Source organism: Leopardus geoffroyi, chromosome B1, assembly GCF_018350155.1.
Source record: "Leopardus geoffroyi isolate Oge1 chromosome B1, O.geoffroyi_Oge1_pat1.0, whole genome shotgun sequence".
Lineage (NCBI taxonomy): Eukaryota > Metazoa > Chordata > Mammalia > Carnivora > Felidae > Leopardus > Leopardus geoffroyi.
This window is the reverse complement of record NC_059327.1, coordinates 19760879-19776387: the sequence shown is the minus strand read 5'-3', so window position 1 is coordinate 19776387 and position 15509 is coordinate 19760879.

Below are 15509 nucleotides of genomic sequence, written 5' to 3'. Positions count from 1 at the left end.
TACCTATTGCAATAACACCAGCATTATTCACAGAGCTAGAATTTGTATGGAACCAGAAAAGACCCTGAATAGCCAAAGCAATCTTGAAAAAGAAAACCAAAGCAGGAGGCATCACAATCCTGGACTTCAGGCTATACTACAAAGCTATAATCATCAAGACAGTATGGTACTGGCACAAGAACAGACACTCAGATCAATGGAACTGAACAGAGAACCCAGAAATGGACCCACAAACATATGGCCAACTAATCTTTGACAAAGCAGTTGAGAATATCCAGTGGAATAAAGACAGTCTCTTCAGCAAGTGGTGCTGGGAACACTGGACAGCAGCATGCAGAAAAATGAACCTGGACCGCTTTCTTACCCCATACACAAAAATAAACTCAAAATGGATGAAAGACCTAAATGTAAGATAAGAAGCCATCAAAATCCTCGAGGAAAAAGCAGGCCAAAACCTCTTTGATCTTGGCCGCAGCAACTTCTTAATATGTCTCTGGAGGCAAGGGAAACAAAAGCAAAAATGAACTACTAGGATCTCATCAAAATAAAAAGCTTCTGCACAGCAAAGGAAACAATCAGCAAAAGTAAAAGGCAACTGACAGAATAGGGGAAGATATTTACAAATAACATTTCAGATAAAGGGTTAGTATCCAAAATGTATAAAGAGCTTAACAAACTCAACACCCAAGAAACAAACAATCCAGTGAAGAAATGGCCAGAAGACATGAATAGACACTTCTCCAAAGAAGACATCCAGATGGCCAACCGACACATGGAAAAATGCTCAACATCACTCATCATCAGGGAAATACAAATCAAAACCACAATGAAATACCACCTCATACCTGTCAGAATGGCTAACATTAGCAACTCAGGCAACAACAGATGTTGGTGCGGATGTGGAGAATGAAGATCTCTTTTGCATTGTTGGTGGGAAGGCAAGCTGGTGCAGCCACTCTGGAAAACAGTATGGAGGATCCTCAAAAAAATAAAAATAGAACTTCCCTATGACCCAGCAATTGCACTACTAGGTATTTATCCAAGGGATACAGGTATGCTATTTTGTAGGGACAAATGCACCCCAATGTTCATAGCAGCACTATCGACGATATCCAAAGTATGGAAAAAGCCCAAATGTCCATTGATGGATGAATGGATAAGAAGATGTGTGTGTGTGTGTGTGTGTGTATACACACACACACACACACACACACACAAAATAGAGTATTACTCGACAATGAAAGGAACGAAATCTTGCCATTCACAACTATGCTGTTCTACTAGGATTGGGGACCACCATTTTTCTGGGCTGCATGCAAGCATTTTTCTTTTAAGATTTTGTTTTTAAGTAATCTCTACACCCAACGTGCGGCTCAAACTTGCAACTCTGAGATGAAGAGTCACATGCTGTACTGACTGAGCCAGCCAGGTGCCCCTGCAAGCAGTTTTAATTGGGTAAAAATGCAATACTTTGAAAACTGTCCCCAGGGACCTTATTGATTTTTCTTTTTTTTCTAGGGCAAAAAGGAAAAATGTTCCACATAGATTCTGTGTTTGGGGAGAGAGGTTACAGCTCAGTTTAGAAGAAAAATAAAGTTTCATAGTCAAGGAAGAAAAAGGTAGAGTCTGGGTCTCTCTCTCTCAATCCTTGTCTCTCATCTTTATCTCTGTCTTCATCTTTATATATGTATGTTCTGTTCTATCTTGTCCTTATTTCTTAAACAGAGCAATACTTGCACAGATCAAGCATGTAATGTGTTTGCTAATTGATTCATATTCTGCACAATCACCAATTCTCTTGTCCTTATCCCACTCACAACAGGGTTCAATAGTATCAACAATGGAAGGGATAATAAGTGAATCTAAATTTAATCCCCTTTTGTTTAAACTAATCTCTCTCTTTAATTAATGGCTGCTCATTCCATTATTGCTAATGAATCAGGAGACTGTGCTCTACATCTGTGCAGGAAGCACTCTATTAAATCATCAATTGAAAATCAAAGGGGAGAACATAGTCCAGCTTCCCATTGTTCCCTTGGTGATTTTTTTTGCCTGATGAAAAGGGTGTCTGAAGTACGGAGACCAAATGGAATCTTCTTTCTTTAGTGCATGCCTCTTAATTCTGGATGGCATCCTGGTTTCCTCCAGCATTTAGAAATGCAAATGTTGTAAGGATATGTATTTTAGAATAGTCAGATTACGTGGAGGAATAGAAGGAACAAAGGCAAGATAAAGGAGAGAGAGGACAGGCTAAAGTTACAAGGGAGACCTTTAAAAAAAACATCCATTAGTCAACCATTACTGAGCCTCCCTCCTCACCCTCCCTGAAGCCTTGCTTCACCCTCCCTCACCCTCCCTGAAGACTGAGACCAGGTCTAAGTGTGTATACTTTGAGAAGCCCCCCTGGGTGATTTCTTTGCTACAGTTGGCCTCCATCACACCAAACATGCACACAAGGTGAGAATCTCTGCAAGAGTACACACACACATGCTTTTCCACATTTCTTTTAGAAAAAAGAGGTAATGTTTTATTCTTTCGGATTGTTTCGAACTTCACTGTTAAAAACTACTTTAAGGGGCACTTGGGTAGCTCAGTTGGTTAGGCATTCTACTCTTGATTTTGGCCACAAACCTTCTCGGTACCACAAACTGTGCAGGCTGATACAGTATCCAGAGATGAAGGACAAGTTCCTACCTTGCAGAATCTCCCAGGCTAGGTACTCAGAGACAGCCATATATCACAGACCTCAGTACTTGAATGATGAATTGGACAAGGGTCTTGCCATATCTTCATCACATCTGTTTCTTTTTAAAAAATTTTTTTTTCAACGTTTATTTATTTTTGGGACAGAGAGAGACAGAGCATGAACGGGGGAGGGGCAGAGAGAGAGAGAGAGACACAGAATCGGAAACAGGCTCCAGGCTCTGAGCCATCAGCCCAGAGCCCGACGCGGGGCTTGAACTCACAGACGGCGAGATCGTGACCTGGCTGAAGTCAGACGCTTAACCGACTGCGCCACCCAGGCGCCCCCACATCTGTTTCTTAATTGAGGTTTCCAAATGGTATTTTTAGTCACCTCTGAAAAAATGTTATTATACACATTTCATGAAAACACTGTTGGTCAAATCATGCCCCCTAATAAATAGCTTCAGTGTGGAGAGTAACAAAGTGACCTGGGGGTAAGCTGTTGGGATGTTAGTTCTGTCTCACTGCCTCACGTTTCCCTGTTGATATGAAGGTATGCTAGTCATACTGAGGGAGAAAACGTCTTTCTAGAGATACACAATTTCTGTTAGGCTTCAAGTGTAACATATTCCATCAGATATGTCATTGAATCTAGGGCTCAGGGCCATTGAAATACAATTTCAAAAGCAGAGAGATGATGGTTTTTGGTTTTATGTATCCTTGAGAAAATAATCACTTATGGGTCCATTGGGATTGTTAATACATAATTTCACTTTAAAAAACTCTTATTAAATGCTTACTCTTTGCTAGATATTATGTTGGTCCTGGGGAGAGAAACAATACAGTCCCTGTCTTCAGAGAGTTTGCAGTCTGCTAGAGGAGACAGACTTAGAAACAAATAATCACTATAGAATGTGGTCACCACATCAAGTATGACAAGGCCTAACTGGGAGGATTCATAGACCATAAAGTCAGGTAAAATGATGGATAGAAATGGCTTCTAAGAGGAAGTGACCTGCAGCAGAGTATTCAGAGATGAAAAGCTTAAAAACATTTCTTAACAAAGACTTGAAGGAGAAAACCATTGATGTTAATTATGTGGTTAGTTAGAAACAAAAGTGATGTGGATGGGCAGTCATTGCAAGATGAAGAGCTATTGAGACAAACATGGTTAACAGGGTAGAGTTCCTAACGACCTGAGTGACAGTTGCAGTTTGGCTCCCCAAGAAGAGATTGCAAGAATGGCCAGAGGGCAGGTATCATACTGTCACATTTTGATACAAAACTGAGATACAGAGGAGTGCTCCCTCCTACCTTATGGTTCCCCTTGCCTCTTTCCAGTTAAACATTTATCATAATTCACCACAAGAGACCCTGTTTATCACACCATCTCCCCCTATAAGCTTTTGAGGGCAGGGGCCCTGTTCATTTGACTATGTGTCTATTTTTGCTATTGTGGCACCACACATGCATGAGGTACACATGTTTGTTGCATGAATAAATCATCAGTAGACCTGGAGGACGTGTTTGTGGTCAGAAACCAACAGAAGACCGCTGCTGGAAGTCAGTGCTGACCAGTCTGCAAAGGCCAGACAAGAAGGGACCCATGACAGATAGGAAACAGCACCACCTCTTACCATGGGCTTTATTTCGAAATGTTACTTAACTGTGTAGGAGTTTGTGTAGGATTTTAGCACATAAGTTCAAATAAAATCATTCTTTTCTTGGCTGAATGATTGAAGCCACTTTGAATATGTTAATAACCAAAAGCATAATAAATTGAGACTGAAGTGTGCCTGTGAAAAAGATGGTGGTATTTTAACCCTTCCTCAGTCAGAAGGGTCTGCTTTTTACCATCATACAAGATGAGGCCAGTGTGCAGAGAGCTACAAATGAGCCCAGAGCTGCAGTGTTAGAGCAGGGTTTGAGCTGGTGCTGTGGAAGGAGAGACAAACAGGCCACATGGTTCAGTAGCATCTACAGGACTGTGGGGCAAAATATCAGCTGTATAGAACATGGTCACACTTGTTCCATTGTCTTGGTCTTAGTCCAGTAGCTCTGTGCATTGGGCATCAGAAGTATCATTTTGAGAGACAAGGTAGCATAATTTTGGAGTTGGAAAATGTCCTAGTCCCAGCTCTGTCGTTTATTTCCTGGATAGTGTGGGAAAGCTACATCTTACCAGCAGTTGGTTTCGTTTCCTATAAAATAGGGATGCCGGGAATTCTTAGGGGTTTCAGATATGCCATGTATGTAAGCACTTGATGCATGGGAACACCCAGACAGCATCTTTGAATGAATTTGAACAAAGCTTTTCCCACTGTAGAGTCTCTGAATTTTCTCTGCCCTGGCCTAGAACATTCTCGCGTCACCCCCAGCCTATCCAGGTCTTTTCAAGGTTGACATGGGGCGCCTGTGTGGCTCCGTCGGTTAAGTGTCTGACTTCGGCTCAGGTCATGATCTCGAGGTCTGTGAGTTGGAGCCCTGCGTCGGGCTCTGGGCTGACAGCTCAGAGCCTGGAGCCTGTTTCCGATTCTGTGTCTTCCTCTCTCTGCCCCTCCCCCGTTCATGCTCTGTCTCTCTCTGTCTCAAAAATAAATAAACGTTAAAAAAAAAAAAATTAAAAAAAGGTTGACTCTTGCTCTCATTAAATTCTATCTTTAATTTTCTTCTATTTGTTTTTTTACAAAATTTTATTTTAATTCTAGTATAATCTAAAGTTTTACATTAGCTTTGGTATGCAATATAGTGTTTCAACAATTCTATACATTACTCAGTGCTCATGATATAAGTGTACTCTTTGTCCTCTTTATCCACCCCCCTACTTACCTCCCTTCTGGTAACCATAGTTACCTCTATAGTTAAGTCTTTTTCTTGGTTTGTCTTTTTTACCCCTTGATTCATTTGTTTCTCTCTTGAATTTTATACGTGAGTGAAATCATATGGTATTTGTCTTTCTCTGTCTTATTTTGCTTAGTGTAATACCCTCTAGCTCCATCCATGTTGCAAATTGTAAGATTTCATTCTTTTTTTTATAGCTGAAGAGTATTCCATTGTATGTATATATCACATCTTCTTTATCCATTCATCCATTTGTCAATGGACCCTGCTTCCATAATTTGGCTATTGTAAATTATACTGCTGTAAACATTGGGGTGCCTATATTCCTTTGAACTAGTGCTTTTTGTTTTTGTATTTTTGGGAAAATACCCAGTAGTGCTAGTATTGGATCATAGGGTAGTTATAGTTTTAATTTTGGGGGAGGAGTTGTGTACTCTTCTTCAGAGTGGCTATACCAGTTTTGCATTCCCACCAACAGTGCCCGAGGGTCCCCCTTTCTCTACATTCTCACCAACACTTGCTTTTTCTTGTGTTTTTTTTTTCTTTTAGCCATTCTGACAGGTATGAGATGATACATCATTGCAATTTTGATTTGCATTTCCCTGATGCCTCTCTCATCTGAATATCCTCTCCTAAGAGAGGGCTTCCTTGCTACCTTAGCTAAATTTACAGTCACTATCACAACACTTAATACTTTCCACTATCTGAGATCATCTTGATTACGTATTGTATCTCTTCTCTTAGTAGATTACAAGGTGCTTGACAGTAAGTATCTTGTTTGTCATCCTCACCACTATATTCACAAACTCTAGAAAAGTACTGGGACATCGGTAACATTCCATAAATACCTTTGAATGAATGAACAGATGAATTTAACTGATATTTTCTTACTATTTGAATTTTTTTTTTTTTTTACCTCTTTGAAATTATAGTTTTACTCTTTGCCTTCTCTCCACTTGCAGCAAAACCTCAGCAGATAATACGCACACTATAGAATGCTCTGGGCAAAGATAATGAACATGCTCCCATCTCTATTTGTGAGTGTTCCCTCTCAGTTTGAACAGAAAAGATACAGCCAAGAAGATAAAGAGGAAGAAACAAAAGAAAAGTCCATGTGTACTTAATATTTACCAGTGTAATAAATTTTTCCAATAGAAAAGGAAAAGACAAAGTTAGCTTAATTGGATCCAGTCTTGTTGAGTTCCCTTTCCCTGTTTTTCTCTGAAGAAAACAAAGTGGGAGAAGGGACCTAGCCAAATGATGACTTAAATTTAGTCAAATATTTCTGGGGGTGCCAAGTCAAGAGGTTGCTCAAATTTATTTCTCTCTCTTTCACTGAGGTGAATTTCCAGCTCAGACACATGAACTGGAATGGAAGACTAATCAGTTATAAAGCAAAAAATAGATTTGGTGTCTGCCTCTGTTAGCTGGAAAAATAATTGAAAGCATGCGTGTTGTGTGGTTTCTCTAAAACTTCAAAAGTGTACATAATCACAGAAAGGAGAATGCCATCTGTTTGTTGTTAAGGTCATGTTTTATTTTCTTGCTTATACTCTTAATATATTCAGCAAACTTAGCTTTCTGTAAAGACAATTAATTATTATTTATGCTAGGTTTAGATTAGTGACAAATTTATTCCTTTCCCTCTTTCCATTAGTAGGAGAATGGTGTTAGGTAATAGATTAGAACCATTTGGAAATAAATCACAGTCACCTACTCTTAGAATTGCTCACTGGCCAACATGGTCAGTAGAAACACCGACTCAGAAAACAAAGAATCACTCTTTTGTATATGTAATATCATCTTGGCAGGTCTGCATCGCTTGGTAACAGGAAGTTTTGTTCTGTAGCCTGTAGGGGTGCATTGTTGAATAGAATTTATAGGCCAGTTGCCGTCAGCAGCCATCTAAGTGAGCATCTGTGGAATCCCTGATGTTCAGAGGCAAAGGCATAGAGTGGACAACACAGAACTTCAGAACGTGAACTTGGACCCGGGGAAGCGCAGAGACTTGCCCGCAGCAGTGCAGTTACATAGAGGAAATAGACCCAGAATCCAGCTCTGATTCCTAGCCCAGGGGCCACGGGAAGGCACCGTGAGTGTTCTGTGTGGCCAATGTCTGCCATTCTTGGCTAGAATAGACACAGCTCATGTTAACCCATGAGTGGCTTCCCATGCAAATTCCACAAACGTGTATTTCGGGCAGACTGTGTTCTAGGCTATGTTAGGTAAACTGTCCTATACTTTCCACATAGTATTTAGTCCACAGGTTAGTTGATCAGTTGTTTTACTATTCTGAAGCTCTCTCAAGCTCAGCTGACTAATGCCTCATTATTTGTGAACTTCTTTAAAAACACTGTGTGTCAGTTGTCCGTCACATGAGAATCCATTGTTAGATCCAGGGATATGAGAGAAGTATGAAACTAAAACAACAAAACCTCAAAAAAAAAAAAAAAAAAAAAAAAAAAAAAAGTAAAAACTCCAGAAAACAAAAACAACACGCACAAAAAAACCCAGGCCTTTAAAGACCTTGCAGGTGTGTTAAACATAAATAATGGGCAGAGTGACGCTGATGATGACACCTTTCCTCTCAGATGCTGTTTTTTTTTTTTTTTTTTTTTTTGTAGTTTTCTTCCCACTTTTTAGCAGTCTATGTCTTTGCTGAGTCTTAGGTGCCAAGTCTGATCCCACCCAGGGCATCATCACCTGACACATCTCACAGCTTTTTCAAGCTTATCACAATTTCCCATCCCTTCCCAACACCTCCCTCCCCCTAGGGCTTTTTCCTACGCTTGTTTTTCCTGTGTTCATAAAGTGACATCATCTTCCACCAGGTTGTCCCAGCCAGCTACCAGGAATTTTGCAGATTCTTCCCTCTCCTTTCCTCCACACATTCAACCTAAGTTCTGTGGGTCCTTTCTCCTAAACATCTCTCAAGTCCCTACCTCCAGTGGCACTGCCACTGCCTCTCCCAGCTCTCGGTATCCCTTATTTGATGCAGCAGCTTCCTGGCTGGTCTTTCTCCAGTTTATCTTCAATCTGTTCTCCATAGTGAGGCTAAAGTGCATTTTCTAAAATAAAATATGATCATGTGATCCTATCTTTGTCTGGCTTAAATCCTTAGTGGATTCTGTGAGCTCCCAGGTCGAACACCACAATGATAACATGGCTCTGCATAAATTGTTTCACTCTCTGCAGTATCATCACTTGCCGTATTCTCTCATCTTTTTGCCATGTATCCCCTGCACCTCCTCAAACCTGCCAAGCTCTCTCCCATCTCCTGTCTTGAAATTTACATCCCACCCTCTACTGCCAACCTTCCCCCACCTCTCTCACCCTCTCCATTTCACCACCTTCCCTCTCCCCCCTCCCCCCTCTTCTCATTCACCAGGATAAGTGCCATCCTTCAGTTCTGACTTCTCAGGGAGGGCTGATGTCACTTTCTCTCCTAGGTAAGCTCTCCCTGCTGTCTGCTCCCACAGCACCTTCCCTTTCGTGACATCGGCAGTTACTACACTATGGTGACTTGTTTGTCCCGCCTCCCCTGAGGAACACAAGCCTAGGGAGTGCAGCGCTTACATCTGTCATGTTTCTCTTGTATTGCCAGGGCTCAGCAGATGCTCTGTAAATAGTGAGTGAATGAAAAGACAGTTTGTACAGAACAGACAGTGAAGTACAGTTAGAGGTTTGACAGGAAGTGTCTCCATTGTTGCAGGTGTTGCACAGACAGTGGGGTGTGAGCATGGTCTTGAAAAATGAATAGGAAGTGGCTTAGGCAAAGATGAGAAAGAGCAGAAGACAATGTTTGGAAAAAGTAGTTTGAATTCTGGGAAAAGTGTTGGAGCTGATTCAGAGATGAAAAGACAAAGATGTGTTCATTTGGCAAGGAGAGACCAAAGAGTCTAGCCTAGTGGGTTGTTCATGTCTAGCACAGCTGGTGTTTGACTAAAATTGTAGACAGTGGGACAGAACAGATAGTGGTCTTGGATGCACGGGTGAAGAGGGAACCCACTGAAGGAGTTTGAGCAGGGGAGTGGCATGGTGCGAATGATAAGGTATAGACAGTAGCCATGTTTCTAAAACTTGAGCCATTAGATATATCTATCTATCTATATATCTATATACAGATATAGATATATCTATATATAGATATCTATAGATCTATATATAGATCTATAGATATCTATATATAGATATCAATATATATCTGAATATATATATATTTATATATATATAGATATGTATCTATCTATATAGATATATATATATCTATATCTATATAGATATATATCTGAATACCGGAGGGCAGGGGTTGCCTCCGTGGCTCTGTCGGTTGAGCGTCTGACTTGGGTTCAGCTCATGATCTCATGGCTTGTGGGTTCGAGCCCCACGTTGGGTTCTGTGCTGACAGGTCAGAGCCTGGAGCCTGCTTCCGATTCTGTGTCTCCCTCTGTCTGCCCCTCCCCTGCTTGCACTCTGTCTCTTGCTCTGTCTTGGAAATAAACATTAAAAAAATTAAAATATCTGAATACTGTTTTTACCACATATTTATATTTTTCTTTAAATGACTTTTCTATTTAAATGGCTTAATTTAGTGGTGCCTGGGTGGTTCAGTCAGTTGAGTGTCTGACTTGGGTTCAGGTCATGATCTCACAGCTTGTGGGTTCGAGCCCCACGTTGGTTCTGTGCTGACAGCTCAGAGCCTAGAGTCTCCTTCAGATTATGTGTCTCCAGGCTGTAGGCTCTGAGCTGTCAGCACAGAACCTGATGCAGGGCTCGAACCCACAAGCAGTGAGATCATGACCTGAGCCCAAGTCAGACGCTCAACTGATTGAGCCATCCAGGTGCCCCTAAATGTTTCATTTTAAAAGGAAATTGCATTACCACTTGTATATGAAAAATACCACTTGCCATTGATTGAAATAAACATAATTAGTCTAATGAAAATATATTGAATTCTAGGTAGATACTGTTTTCTGCCTAAGTTTGTAAGCCTGAAGTCTGTTCTGTTTTTTATTACAGAGATAAACAAGTATTAAAAAAGTGGTAAAGATACTTAACAAAAGAAATCTCCTTTATGTAACCATAACAATGGGAAGAAAATTGAAAAAAGAATATGTTTCTCACTATCGGATTAGATATTACTTGGTTCCATATATGGTGTGACATAAAATTGCCTCAATGCCCATCACTTTGGGCAGCAGTGGAATAAAGCAGGGGCCTACAAACGTTTTCTGTAACTATTTTAGGCTTTGCAGGCCATATAGTCTAAGTTTCAAATATTTAACTCTGCTGTCATAACATGAAAGCAGTTACAGACAAAACATAGTTGAATAGGTGTGTCTGTGTCCCTGCAAGATTTTATTTCTGAAAACGGGAAATTTGGTCTGAGACATAATTCCTATTAGATGGTTCACAAATTTATGATGTGACAAGGATTACTTGTGTTATGCATTGAATTGTGTTCCTCCAAAAATATAGGTCAAAGTACTAACATCCAGCTTCAGAAGGTGACCCTATTTGAATTAGGCTCTTTACAGAGTTAATCAAGTTAAAATGAGGTCATTAGGGTGGGTCTTAATCCAGTATGACTCATGTCCTTATAAAAAGGTGATGTTTGGACAGAGACAGACATACACAGATGGAAAATACTGTGAAGACATAGGGATAAGATGGCCATCTACAAGCCAAGGAACACCAGCAGCTACCAGAAGCTAGGAGGGAGGCCTGGAACAGACTTCTCTCCAGTGCCTGTAGAGGGAGCATGGCCTTGAAGACAACTTGATTTCAGACATCGAGCCTCTAGAAGTGTGAACATTTCTAGTGTTCTAAGCCCTACAGTTTGTAATATTTCTTTACAGCTAGCTTAGGAAACATGCTGTGTGTGTGTATATAAATTTTGGAGCCCCACCTAAGACCTACTAAATAAGAATATGTGGGGGGACTAGATACATGCTGTTAAAAAAATGAAAGCACCATAGATTGTTGCCAAGCCCACAGTTGGTTTGGAACCACTGGTCGTCTTGGTAAAGCAGAAGAGGCAGAGATTGGGCTCAGGTCACCTAAGGGGTGTTGACTGTAGTAATCCACATGTGAGGCAATGGAGGGCTGGATTAGGATATGGGTAGTTGGACTAGAAAGGAAGATACTTTATTGGTCTGATCCTTAGAGGCACATGGGAAATGTTTGCGAATTGAGACTGGAGGTGAGACAGATGCATGTATCCATCCCAGAGGAAATTTGCTACTGACAGTGAAGCATCAGCTCCTGGTCTGTGTTAGAGACGGATGCTTCAGGAACATCCCCCCACCCCCGCCATGAAGCTCAAGTGCTCAAAGGGAGAGCAGATGGAGAAGATGGTAAAGGTTGTGGCTCATTGCCACAGTTAGACGGTGAAGCGAAGAGCTAGTGAAGGCCCTGGAGCAGGCACGGACTTGCTGGTGGGATGAGAATAGTTGTGAGAACAAGGTTGCAGGAAGGAAGGGACGATCAGCGTCCAATCTTACAGAGACCTCAGAGGAAGAAGCGGTAGATGTGGGATTCATGATGGCTTGCCAGCTTTGGGAAGCCAGTTTCAGTAGAGCAGTAAAAGTTTTGCTGTAAAAGGAAAGGGAAAATACAAGGAAGAAACATGGTCAAATACACATTTTGATTTTCTGCAGTGTGGGAGGCCTGTGCCTGTTTGAAGATACAAGGGAAGAAACCAGTGAAGACATGCTAAAAATACTTAAGGGCCTTCTAACCAAGGGAGCATAGCCCTGCCAACACTTTGTCAGAAACGGGTTCCCTTCCTACAGATGGAGCTTGGAAGGATTATAGGGTTCTTGGTGTTGTTTCTTTATTCCCAGTTTCTTTTTTCCTCTGTAGATTAGCAGCCTTTCCTCTCCTCACTCCGTCCCTCTCCTCCCCTCTCCCCTCCCCTCCCCTCCCTTCCCCTCCCCTCTCCCCTCCCCTCCCCTCCCCCTTCTTTCCCCTCCTCTTCCACTCCCTTCTCTTCTCTCCCTCTCCCCTCTTCCTCCTCTCCCCTCTTCCTCCTCTCCTCCCCTCCCCTCTCCTTTATTTTCCCTTCCTTCCTCTAAGAGCTTGTTTATTAAATATTGTTCTAACAATTTGAAGTCGGTCATTTCTTTAGAAATACTTCTAATCTTTGCTTTTATAATCTAGGTAATAAGACAGAGGTTGCATTTCTATGGAAATACCTTGTAACAGCTCTGAAGTATTTATAATTTAGTGAAAATTTTATTTATATCAGATGATCTGTCTCTATTAGTTTATCTTTTTACCTATCTCATGCATATTCCATCTGTTTCTAAAGAATGATTTGAGGTGGCTATTACATAATGATTACAGATTATGAATGGTTACAAATAATTATATAGTTTACTTAGAGCGGCCTTAAAATTAAATCTAGAAAAAGAAAAATTAATCATGTTGGTGATAAAAATGCATAGAGAGATGTTCTAGTATAAAACCCATCTTTGACAAGGGAGAGAAGGACTCAGGCTTTACTCTAGGCTTAGGGATGGGTTTATCTGATTTTACCAGCTGCAGATAAGACAGAGCCACTAAAGCTTAGGCCAGAAGGGATGAAATGTCTGCATGAGCTCATGTGCTTGATTATGACATCAGTGACTGGCTCCAGGCTTTAAATATGTGGTGATGGAAGAAAAAAGGATTTTGGCTAACTTTTTCACCATCGATTCCAGTAACAACACAAAGCAAAAAGCAAAATAAATAAATAAATAAATAAAAATAAAAATAATAATAAAAAATAAATGCAAAAAATTGAAGTTTAATCTATTAATACAAAATAGATAGGACCAAAGAGGGCAGAGGATGCAAAGAGTCTGAACACCAAGAATTCACCAGTGACCTGCTGGGGAGCATGGGGATTTTAATGTCACTTTAGGGCAATAAAAATGAAATGTCCCACCATCTTAAAGGGTTGGGACTTCTAATAGAATAAGCATTTGATTAATGAAACAACATGTACTATAAAGAACAGGGGATCATAAAAACTGGTTTTCAACAGCCTAAGTACCTTTTGTAGCTTGAAGTCTTTTATCACCTTGTAAATCACCCCTAGAGAGGAATAACCAAAGTGAGACAGGGCAAACTTCCATTACCAGCCTGTGCACCTTGGGACCTTGGCTCTAGTTTCTCAAGCATATCGTCTTTGCTAACACTCTGTAGTACCTTGCCTTTATTATGGGGAAAAGAGGGTTGGGCCACTGTGGTGGCCCTGCTTTTAGTAAACGTCTCAGAACAAATATGCTCCCTCAGGAGGCCCCTTCCTTTCCCTTCATGTCTCTATTCTGGAGTCAAGTATGTCTGTATTGGCAGAAATTAACCATGGGGATTAGCCAGCTAGGGCCCCAAATGTTGTACCTTAAAACAACAAACATTAATTTTTCTCAGGTTGGTTGTATTGGTTAGCTGCCGTGGAGTTGACATCTGTTCCATGTGACTTTCATTTCCAGGGCCCAGGTGGAAGGGCAGCAGCCTGAGGGCATACTCTTCTCATGGTGCAGGGAAGGAGCACCCGAAGGTGACTCAAACCTCACGACCTCACTTGTAGCCTCTGGCTGGATGTGGTAAACTGTAAGTGCTCATGTGCCATTGGCCAAAGCAAATCATATGGCTAGGCTGAAAGTCAGTGGAGGTAGAAAATGTATTTATCCACAGTAAATCCTGGCCAGGATAGGGAGGGAAGGATGAATTGGGATCAAATCATCCCATTGACCATACTGTTGATTATTCAGGTAGGTTGCTCACATGGGCACTTAACTAGAGAACCTGGATCCTAATTGATGATCTTGGGGACCAAAGTAAGTATTTTAGTTGGAGGAGATAGAGGCTCTATATGTAGTATATTTTATTAAAACGTCAGGAAAGAACTCTGACTTTCAGAACTTCAACTCACCTAGACTTACAGACTTGGCCTCCAGCAAATTCTAGGCAAAATTGCCACTGATTCTAGGAATAGTGCTGAGCAAGTTATGCACGTGATTTCTTTGAGTCGTCAGATGATCACACGGGGTGGAGATTACTATCCCTGTGTTTCGTGGGAAGGAACTGAAGCTTAGAAGCCAAACCGGACAAAAATTATGATTCCAGGAAGTCCAGAGCTGGGATTAGAACCTGTGTCTGTCTGATTGCAAATGATGCTGTGACATCGAAAGAATGTCTCAGGCTAAAACTCAGTGAGAAACTCAATTGTGAAAATATGTATTTGCGAATGTATGTACACACTTGAGACTCTTTGTTCCACGTTCGTATCTTTTACATCAGCCATCCCACTTCAGGAGATTTAGCTTAAGGAAGATGTATTAGGTAGAAAAAAAAGGTATTCAAACAGTGAACATTAAAATAAACAATGGGCTTCGTGCGATTCTGATGTATCAGTGTAGGTTCATGGATTGTGACAAATGTACCACTGTAGGGGGGATGGGGACAGTGGGGAGGGCTGTGTGTGTGTGTGAGGATAGGGGATGTACGGGGGACTTTGTGTACTTTCCACTCAATTTTGCTGTGAACCTAAAACTCTAAAAAATAAAATTTATTAATTATTTTAAAAAGTTAGGAGAATGCCATTATCTACAGAGAAGAAACTGATGTTTGTATAAGCATGCTCCTGGCAATACTCTCTCTCATGGAGAAAAATAGGAAATATTCTAAAGGATTAAGCACAAAAGATTTGTTAAGTGATTTGATATGTATGTAGGCAGCCATGAAAGTACTGTTTAGAAAGATTTTTTTTATTTATTTTTGGGACAGAGAGAGACAGAGCATGAACGGGGGAGGGGCAGAGAGAGAGGGAGACACAGAATCGGAAACAGGCTCCAGGCTCTGAGCCATCAGCCCAGAGCCCGACGTGGGGCTCGAACTCACGGACCGCGAGATCGTGACCTGGCTGAAGTCGGCCGCTTAACCGACTGCGCCACTCAGGCGCCCCCTGTTTAGAAAGATATTTAATGACGTTGCAG